Source organism: Vulpes lagopus, chromosome 8, assembly GCF_018345385.1.
Source record: "Vulpes lagopus strain Blue_001 chromosome 8, ASM1834538v1, whole genome shotgun sequence".
In the NCBI taxonomy this organism is placed as follows: domain Eukaryota; kingdom Metazoa; phylum Chordata; class Mammalia; order Carnivora; family Canidae; genus Vulpes; species Vulpes lagopus.
In genome coordinates, this window is record NC_054831.1 from 5,105,287 (window position 1) to 5,115,555 (window position 10,269).

General features: G+C 51.8%; 1 long non-coding RNA gene across 2 annotated transcripts; it reads left to right on the top strand.

Moving 5' to 3' along the window:
* The first annotated feature begins 2,709 nt into the window (after positions 1-2,709).
* Positions 2,710-9,955, top strand: LOC121496485. 2 transcript variants are annotated; one of them, XR_005989252.1, is made up of 3 exons: positions 2,710-2,815; positions 9,412-9,592; positions 9,701-9,955. It is a non-coding gene; the product is annotated as an uncharacterized LOC121496485 (long non-coding RNA). The 2 variants fall into 2 exon arrangements; XR_005989251.1 differs by lacking the exon at positions 2,710-2,815 and adding an exon at positions 5,898-6,011.
* The last annotated feature ends 314 nt before the right edge of the window (positions 9,956-10,269 follow it).

Here is a 10,269-nt window from a genome sequence, read left to right on the forward strand (position 1 = left end):
GTCCTTTCAAAGTAAATGGAAAACAAAGCAGAAAGATGGAGAAAATAGGGTGAAAACGAAAAAAAAAAAAAAAGATGTATGGTTGAAAAGCAATGTTAAACATTAAAGTAATGTTTAACCAGTCGAAAAAGAATTCTCACTTCTCAGTTTATAAAAACAGAAGAGGAGATGGGCAGAAGTAATGATGATAAATATAAATCTGCTAAGTGAAAATATGTTAATTGTGGAAATATATTTAGCCAAGAGAAGAAGAAAACTGAAAACATAGAAAAGTCACCTTAAAAATAGTAACTGGAAGTAGAAAAGCAAAAATCAACTGGAAGATAACGTCTGTAACCCTTCAGGGACTTCTGAGTAGGCAAGACATTTCAGCATCAAGCATTTTATAACAAGACATTAAAATAATGCTTGTATTTTCTCTTTAGACCCAGAATGTAAACACAGGTTTCCTAACCATAATAAAGTCTAGCAACTTCCCTCTGAGCCTCCACAGGCCTGGACCAGAAGAAGCTCAACAAAGCTGGTGGGGACCTACTATGGTTGGCGACCAAGAGATCTGGAGGCACATGAGCCATGCCAAGTGTTGTCACCATTACAAGGAACACTTACTCCTCTTTGTGAAATTTCAGGCAAGGCTCTGGCCTGCAGATACAGAGAAGGGAAGGAAAGGATGGAAGGGAAGGAGACTTCTGCTACGTGAGCACCTACTATGTGCCACTCATTGTGCTGAACACTTTGCCCACAGTATCTCATCGAATCCTTACTTATGCCTTGAGGGACAATGACCGTCACTTATATTTGGATGATGTGGAATTTGAGGTTCAGTAGGGTCAAGACATTTGCTCATGGGTGTGCAATTTGGAAATGGTAAACCAGTCTATGCAACCACGGAAGAGAATGATTCCATATCTCTTAGGGGCTGAATTATATCCTCTCAAAATTTGTATGTTGATGTCCTAACCCCCAGTGTCTCACGGTGTGACAGTATTTGGAGATGGGGTCTTTCAGGAGCTAATTCAGTTATAACAAGGTCATTAGAGTGGGTCCTAGTCCAATCTGACTGGTGTCCTTATAAGAAGAGGATATTTGGACGTCCAGAGAGAGATGCTGGGATACGCACATACAGAGGAAAGGCCATATGGGGACACGGCGAGAAGGTGCCCATCTGGACCCTAGGAGAGAGGCTTCGGGACACAGCAACGCTGCCAGTACCTTGATCTTGGACTTCCACCCTCCAGAACCGTGAGGACGTAATGTCTGTTGTTTAAGCTCAAACAAGCTCATACAATATCTGATATGAAAAATGTTATCAACTGTTATTGTTCCGGGTTCTACTCCTGTTGATTGGAAATGACTGGCAAATGGTTGTGACTCTTGATCTTGGGGTTGTGAGTTTGAGCCCCATGTTGGGTGTAGAGATTATAAGTAAAGACACTTAAAAAAAGACCAGCAAATGGTATCTAGTCAATGCTCCATGCAACATGCAGATCTGCAGAGATCAGGGGCTGACCCAGGGGTGGGGGGAGGCTGGGCATGTCAAAATGCCCCTCATCCCATCCCACCCCACCCCACCCCTGGCTTCAACTACAGCCTCTTACTACATGATGACATGAACCAGGGGAGAAACATGTCATATCAAACAAGTTACATTATGGCTCTGCAGTTGAGCATCTGCCTTCAGCTCAGGGTGTGATCCCGGGTCCTGGGATCGAGTCCCACATCAGGCTCCCTGCATGGAGGCTGCTTTTCCCTCTGCCTGTGTCTCTGCCTCTCTGTGTCTCTCATGAATAAATAAAGAAAATCTTTGGAGGGGAAAAAAAGTTCTGTTGGTTGAAATAAAATGTACTGATTCCACAGAATAAGACAAATCTACCTTGATTAGCAAACACGTGTCTCCATCACCATGGCGTTTAGACACATAGAGACGATGAAGGGGAAGTGACTGTGGTTTTGGTCGTGCGGGGCAGCGAGAGTCCGAGTGGAGATGGGAGAAGGTGCTAGTTTGGGGCGAGACCAGGGGGCTGGTTGAGACCAGACTGAGCTTCGGCCCTCGTGCCTTCCTGCCGCTGATTTCCTGCCAACCGGATGGAACCGGCACGAATCACCTGTCCTGCTTGCCTTTGTGCACGGAGGGCCCCCGGGCCCCCAAGAGCATGCAGTTTGGAGCCACGCGGGCAGCCCCCACAGCCCTCCCGTCCTCACCACCACGCAAGAGGGCTGAGCCTGCGGCGAGCGGGTAGGGTGGGCCTTGCAGACGGTTCCGATTCTGTTCCGAGGCATTACGCCAAGAGCAGGATGGAGCAGAGTTATGCACTTCATAAACGTTAGGTCTCTGTTCTTAATAAGACTGCACACTGATTTAAAATGAGATTAAGTGAGGCTGTTTAGAGCTCACGAGACCCATAAGAAATGAGAGCAGATGACACTGATTGATGCCAGTGGGATTCAGCTGCACAAACGGCCAGATCCGTGCTTCCTGGCCCAGGAGAGGATGCGGCTGATCGTCTGTCATCCCGTGGGCATGGGCTTGGCATTTCTTTTCTAATAATTCTGGCAGGTTACACGGATTCATCTTAAAGCGTCCATTTACTCATTTAACAGATATAAATAGATTGTCTGCTGCGTGAGTCACAGTGGCTTGTGCTGGGGCTTCGGCAGAAAGCAGGACAGCCACGGAGACCATGTGACAAGGGCTGCAAAGGGGCACCGATAATTGCGAAATCTGTTCGTTGTATGACAGTGCTCTGGCCCGGCGAGAACGCGGCATTTCCTCTTTGCTCTTTGTTTAGGCGAACCACCAGAATGGCCACAAAAGGTGAGGGTCCCCTTGCTTAGTCTCAGTGTGAGGGGTTTGGACAAAGAAGGGTGATAATAATCGGCATTAGGGAGGGGAGGAGGGAAGGGAAGAGGAAGGGAGGAGGAGGGGAGGAGGAAGGAGGGATGGGGGAGGGGAGGAGGAGAGGAGGAGGGTGGGCAGAGAAAGGGAGGGGGGAGGGGGAGAGGAGGAGGGTGGGAAGGGGGAGGGGAGGTGGAAGGTGGGAAGAGGAAGGGGGGAGGAGGGAAGGAGGGAAGGAGGAGGGAAGGTGGGAGGGGAGGAGGGAGGGGAGGAGGGTGGGGAGGGCAGGAGGAAGCAGGCGGAGAATTGCTGGTGTGGGTCTGTGTGGAGCACCAGGCACAGTGCTCTGAAGAGTGGGAGGCCAGTTGGGGAAGACGAGGAGGTGTGAGGCTCACAGGGACCTGGGTGACGGCGGGTCAGCAGGTCGAGGCCCAGGTACCCAGCCCCATCAGCAAGAGGGGATGGGCGGCTAGGGCTCTGATGCTCTCAAGCCAGTTCCTGGGGGGCCCCAGCTCCCCGGATGGCACAGGGCAGAGGCTGGTCAGGCGGGTCCCGCGGAGGCAGGAAGGATACTGGGCCGGCTGTGTCCAAATCAGCTCTCAACCCGGAGCGAAGGGGTCGCTGAGACATTAACCTCCACCCCTTGGGTGGCTGCGGGGATCTCAGGCGGGGGGGGGGGGGGGGGGGGCTGCCAGCCAAGGGAGGGGGGTGGGGACGTGCTGCTGAGCCAGTGGGGAGTGTGGGGACCTTAGCAGGTCTGGGAGCGCAGGATGCAGAGGGCACAGCGCGCTGAGCGGATGAAACCCCCGGGTGCCCCCGGGTGCCCGGTGAGGGAAGGGAAGCCACAGGACACCGTGGGCCGAGGTGCGGATCAGGCAGGTGGGGCAGAGGGGGAGACTCCAATGCCAGTTAGCCTGAAGCTCTCCGGCCAGTGGCGAAGGGGACACCTGTCCCAGCGGCTGTAGCCTCCTGCTGCTCAGGTGCATGATTACGCTCTTGCTCATGCTTTCCCCCGAGGGCCCAGGTTGGGGAGGGCTGGGGAAGGTCCCCAACAGCTCGCCCTGCTCCAGAGTGGAGGGGACCAACAGAGGCCCAGAAGTGGCTGAGGACGAGGGGCCAGGTCCCAGCTGCTTCTCCTGACTCAAGTTTGGTAGGAGGGCCGATGTCCCCCAGGGGTTCTCTTACCTGCCACCAGCCCTGAACTGGCTATTGGCAGTCTCTCCTCCTGGGCCCGGCATGCATTTGACTGATCCTCTCAACCACGTGTCGGGGGGTGGGGGGGACATTGCTCACCTCACAGATGAGGAAGGTGGGGCTGGGCAGTCAGGAAGTGTGCAAAGGGTCATACAGCTGGGCTGCAAACTGCTTTCATCCCCTGGCCCCTTCCATGCCCTCTGCACCCCATCTCCACCCGGACTCTGCACGGGGGTCTCTCCGGTTGCCCTGAGGTCCTTGCTTGTTGGCGTCTTGGTTTTGCCTTCACTTGTGCAGGGCACAGCTGGGTTCCCCCCCAGGTGCTATTTGTCATGCTGTGCTCTGCATCCACTGGGGGGTGGCAGTGGCAGGGCGGGGGCGGGCGCGGGGACTGCCGGGTGCACTCAAAAGGGATCAGCCAAGAGCGGGTTGTCCACAAGGAGAGGGCAGGTTTCCGGGAAAGCCACGGGGCACCGTGGAGCTCCCTGGGGCTGGGGAGGGACTGGTCCTGGGAGCGGGCCGCGGCTGTGGAGTGGCCATCTGGCAGGAGCCGTGGGCTTGGCAAGGGCCACAGCCGGGCCAACCCGCAGCCCAGCATGGTGTGGCCCAGAGAGCTGACACCCTGGCTTCCTCCACTCTCGGCCCTGCCAGTACCTTGGAGGTGGAGGCCCCGCCTGCTCCACCTGCGGGAGTGCACCTGCGGGATGGGGGTCGGGCCTGCAGGAACCAGGAGAGAGAGCCAAGGCGCTGCAAGGCCCCACCATCAGGCCCATTACCTCACGGCTTTAATTAGCTTCCAAAGTTAATCATGCACTTCATCCTATTTCATTCTATTGCTACAGAGTCTTACTCATAGCCTTAGAGCCTAAGAAATCGAACACTCCGTCTAGATATTTAAGGATTTCATAAAAGCATCTAGTCCATCCTGAAGGTTCCTCCTTCTCAGATTTTCTGTTCCTGTGGCATGTAACCTACTGAGCCTCGGAAGGTTCTGGTGGTGGTTTTGGTAACTTGCTTCGGGGCATTTCTCTGGCCTAGTCTCTGCCCAGTAGAGACGGAACGTGGGCCTCAGATGGAGCCCACGCATGCAGTTTAAAAATGTCTTGGTAGCTGCATTAAAACCGTAAGAGAAACTGGTGAAATGACTCTTAAAATCCATTCTATTTCACCCACTGTATCCCACATGTTGTCATGTCAGCATATGATCAGTGCCGAGGAGACACTTGGCATTCTCTTTGCCGGGCCTCACGTGTGTGCCACACAGACAGCACAGCCTGATGTGGGCTCACACACGCCACGTGCTCAGCAGCCCCAGGGAGCCAGTGGCCTACATGCCAGTGTAGACAACCCAGGTCTACACTCTGCCTGCTAACCTGTCTCCAACCCCCCATTTCCCATCCTTATCTCCCTGTCTGCTCAGGCTACCCGCAGGGCCCACCTGCTTCCCCAAAGCCCCCAGGCCCTGCCTGCTGCACCCAACAAGAACACAGGCGACCTATTTGTGAACGTGAAGATACAGCTTTGGCTTCTGGGAACTACGATCCACGCAGCCGAGCCAGGGTGAGAACCAGGATTCTCTCCCTGGTTCCCCATCAGGGCCCCTCAGAGGGGGAGCTGCAGCCTGTGAGCCTTGCAGTCTGGTGGGCCTGGGTTCCAGTCCTGACTCCGTCCGTCATCTCTGAGCTGGGTGACCCCGGGCAAGTCACTTGTCCTCTCTTGAATTGCAATGTCTGAATCTGTAAAAGACATACTATTCATTATGGGTTTGGGGATAATTAGTTTTTTTAAGGATTTTATTTATTTTTTCATAAAAGACACACACACAGAGGTAGAGACATAGGCAGAGGGAGAAGCAGGCTGCAGGACCCGGAGATCACGTCCTGAGCCAAATGCAGAGGCTCAGCCACCGAGCCACCCAGGTGCCCCGGATCAATCACGATTTATAAGGAGAAATCAGATTCATATGATTTTAATGACAGAGGTAAGGAAATCCTTTATCCTTCTGCTCTTCCAAATAAGACAAAAAAAGGTGAAATGTGGTTGGAAAGCACCTTCCCCCTCTCCCGCCTCTTGGCTCTGTTGTCCCTGGTGACCACGTCAGTCCCCAGGCAAGAGGAGGCTCATGACCTGGGATGCTGCAGGCCCGTCCAGGGGAAACAGGAGCAGCTTTGTACCCCGGGGTCCCTCTTCCACACCGGAGGGGCTGATTGCTGAGGCTGGAGAGGGAGGCCAGGTCCCCAATGAGTCCCCGGGGGGCGGAGGGGGCAGACGGCCCGCTCGGGGCTGGCCGCATGTGCAACACGTCTGTGTTCTGTGGCGGCGGGCGGTGCAGTGAGGGAGGAGCAGTCCTGTGACCAGCAGAAGTAAGGGAGGAGCGGCCCTGCCTTCCCTGCACCCCAGCTAAGAGGCCCGGCCCCTAATCGCTGGGGCTCCTGGGGTGGGGGTGGTGGTGGCACGATTTGAAAACCAGCCCATACCTTCCCTGCTACTCTCCCCCCCCCCAGTATATTTTGCAAATAAGAAAAACTGAGACAAAATACAGAAAACAAAATACAGACCATCCTTAGTATTTGAAGCCTACAATTTGCAAATGTGCCTCCCTGTTAAAATTTATTGGAAAGCCCCAAATTGGTGCTCCCGGTGCTTTTGGGGTCATTGGCAGACATGAGCAGAGCCTTGAAAAATCTGAGTCACTCACTCACCTGCCCATCTGCTCCCAGGTGAGGTGGAACAAGGTGACATTTCGGCCTTCCGGCTCCTGCTGTCATGCTGTAGACAAGTGTCCTCTTCACGGTCCCTTCAGTGCCATGTTTTTCACGTTTTTATGCTTTTTTTGTCCATGGTTTTGCTGTTTAAAGCGCCCTCTACGCACAGAGCTGAGGTGCTGCCTGGTGCTCCTCCGTGCAAGGAGGCTGAGATGTGCCTCATGGAGGAAACAGGAGCATCAGCTCAGTGTGGCTCAGGCATGAGTGACAGCGCTGCTGGCTCGGAGTTCAGCGCTAATGAATCCACGTACATATTAAATAAGTTGTCTTTAAACATAAACGCACCCAGGGGAGCCTGGGGTCTCAGTTGGTCAGTGTCTGCCTTTGGCTTAGGTCATGCATGATCCCAGGGTCCTGGGATCGAGTTCTGGGTCGGGCTCCCTGCTCAGCAGGGAGTTAGCCTCTCCCTCGGCCTCTCACCGTGCTTTCTTGCTCTGGCTCGCTCGCTGTCTCTCAAACAAATAAATAATTATTAAAAAAACAACCAGGGCAGCCCAGGTGGCTCAGTGGCTTACTGCTGCCTTCAGGCCCAGGGCCTGATTCTGGAGACACGGGATCGAGTCCCATGTCAGGCTCCCAGCATGGAGCCTGCTTCTCCCTCTGCCTGTGTCTCTGCCTCTCTCTCTCTCTCTCTCTGTGTCTCTCATAAATAAATAAAATATTTTTAAAAAATAAATAAAAATAAAAATAAAAACAACCAAACATAAATACACGTAAAACAAGACTATGTATTGACTGGTTACCGGAAATGTTGGAAAATGTGTCCAGAGGCTGACAGGATCTTCACCACGGGCAATGACGTGGTTACTCACCCATCCCGTGTTTGCAGTGACTTTACGGACGGTGAAGACAATGAAGAATGAGAACTGACTGGAATCCCTCCAGGCCATAGAGTCACCCCATAAGCCAGTCTGCTGCTTTCTCGTTCCGCCATCTGCAATGTGGGGACCTAGATATGGGGGTGGGGGGACAGGGAGGCCAGGTCGGGAGAAGATAAAGCAAAAATATGAGAACATTTGAAGAGTAGGAGAGGGAAAAGAGAAGTTGCATCAGCAAAGCTACCGAGGGGTGAAGTTGTAGACTCAAAGGCATGCTGGGCTTGACGCCCCAACCACTTCAACGGCCTTGAATGTGAGCATCGGATTTGTGTTTGGGGATGAGACTCTCGTTAGCCCCAAATCCCATAATTGAGCCTTGTCCAAAAGTTGTGTGAACCCGCCGCAAGTTTCAACAGAACTTAGTACAGGTCCTCACGATCTGTTTTGCCAAAATGCTTTCGGGAACGTGAAGCCTTCGGTTTGCAACAACGCCTGGTCTAGACAATTAAGGGGAACCCAGAGAACGTAAATGCAAACCACAGGATGCAAACTAAATATGCAATTGTTCTCGCCCTCTTTAAAGATAAATGTCTGAAAAAATAAAAATAAATAAAAATAAAAATAAATGCCTGCGTCTGCTTAATAAAAGGGACAAGGGAACTTCCTGTGGCATTTGGAGATTCGCAGTAACGCTTACCCTGGATGTGGAGAACTGCATTTATTAACTTCCAGTTATAAATTCCGTGGGTCATAGCAGAGTGAATTTACGCACCGAGCTGCTGGCGTGATTAAATCACAGGCTCTACCTGCGCTGATGCTGTCACATGTGACCTAGCTGTACATCAAACCTCCCACCAAAGCCTCCTCCCTGGGACAGTTCTTGTGACGCATAAATAAGCGAGTGATACGAGCAGACTGATATTGAAATATAATCTACGTGTTCAAAGCACTTTTCTCTCACACATACTTCCCTGACTTCTCTGCCCTTTGAGATTAATGATTCCAAGTTCGAATTTCAGGATCTTATAAACTCTCTGTTCTTTACCCCAAGAAAATCATCTGCTTTTCTTTCCCAAACTCCAAATTCATTTTTTATTTTTTTTAAAATATTTTATTTATTTATGCATGAGAGACATAGATAGAGAGAGGCAGAGACACAGGCAGAGGGAGAAGCAGGCTCCATGCAGGAAACCCGACGTGGGACTCGATCCCGGGCCTCCAGGATCCCACCCTGGGCTGAAGGCGGCTCTAAACTGCTGTGCCACCAGGGCTGCCCCAAATTCATTTTTTAATTTTTTAAAAATTTTTAATTTTTATTTTTAAAGATTTATTTTTATTTATTTATGATAGACAGAGAGAGAGAGAGCGAGAGAGAGAGAGAGAGAGAGAGGCAGAGACACAGGCAGAGGGAGAAGCAGGCTCCATGCAGGGAGCCCATTGTAGGACTCGATCCCGGACTCCAGGATCGCGCCCTGGGCCAAAGGCAGGCGCGAAACCGCTGAGCCACCCAGGGACCCCCCAAATTCATTTTTTTAAATAAGAGTCCATTGACTTTGTTTCCTCAAGGGGTTCGGAGAGATCTGACTATGCGTGACTGGAAAATTTAGGATTTTAAAAGGCTTTATGCAGCCGTAGCACGAGCCGCAATTTCCCGTTTGCGGGGAATGTCCAACAGCCTTCGCTGTAGCTACTGTTGGGTTTTGTCCTTTGAGACTCGCACCTGCCTCCGCCGAAGACGCTCGCGGGTTATCTCTGCAATTAGTGTCTGCTTCAATTCATCAACCTCTTTCTTCCAAAGCAAATCTCGGTTTTCTCCTACGATGGTCTTGGATGACAAGCATTTGGGAAAATGCTTATGTTGCTGTTTTAAGTGTTCGAGAGCAGGCTTGTAGAATCTCCCGGGGATCTCCCACGCACCCATGGTGCAGATGGCAAGGCAGGAGGGAGCATCTTGCCGGCGTTGTCGAGTGGTGACTCAGGTGATGTTTCTTTCCTTTATTTATATTTTTCGGTATTGTCAAAGTTTTGTAAGATGTGAAGTAGTTACTTTAAACATGAGAAATAAATACGCTTGGCTTTCTTTTCAGAATCGGTTCCAGCAACGTCAGCCACTCCTGCTGCTTCTGTCAACTCCGGCCTCCCCCCTCCTTCATGGGCATCTACATGGCCTCCTGGGCACACACCTGTCTGGAGCCCAGAGAGGACCCCTGTCTCACCGGCGGCTGCCCTCTCCTTGGCGTCGGCACCCTGACACCAGTGTGTTCACCCCCGCCACGGCTGCTTTGTGTTTGAGCATCACCCACCCGCCCACTTCCCAACCAGGTGCCACGCCCACATGGGTGCATCTTTGCTGGCCCAAATCAACTTCCAGAACATTCCAGAATGCTCTGCCCTTAGCCTTCCCAACTGATCCTTTTTCGGGTCTTTGAGAATCTCGTCAGGCTTCATCTCTGCAAAGTCGGGGAACGGCTTCTGTAAGGAGGCAGCCCTGAAGTTCTGGCTGCAGTTTCAAGCAATTAAAAAAAAATTTTTAAAAATCTCATTCTGGACATTTAAAAAATACATAAGATCATGGTGATGTCAGTTGATAACACTGTCTTGTACAATTGAACTTCGCTCAGAGACTTAAATATTCTCAGAAAAAAAAGAGGTGTTC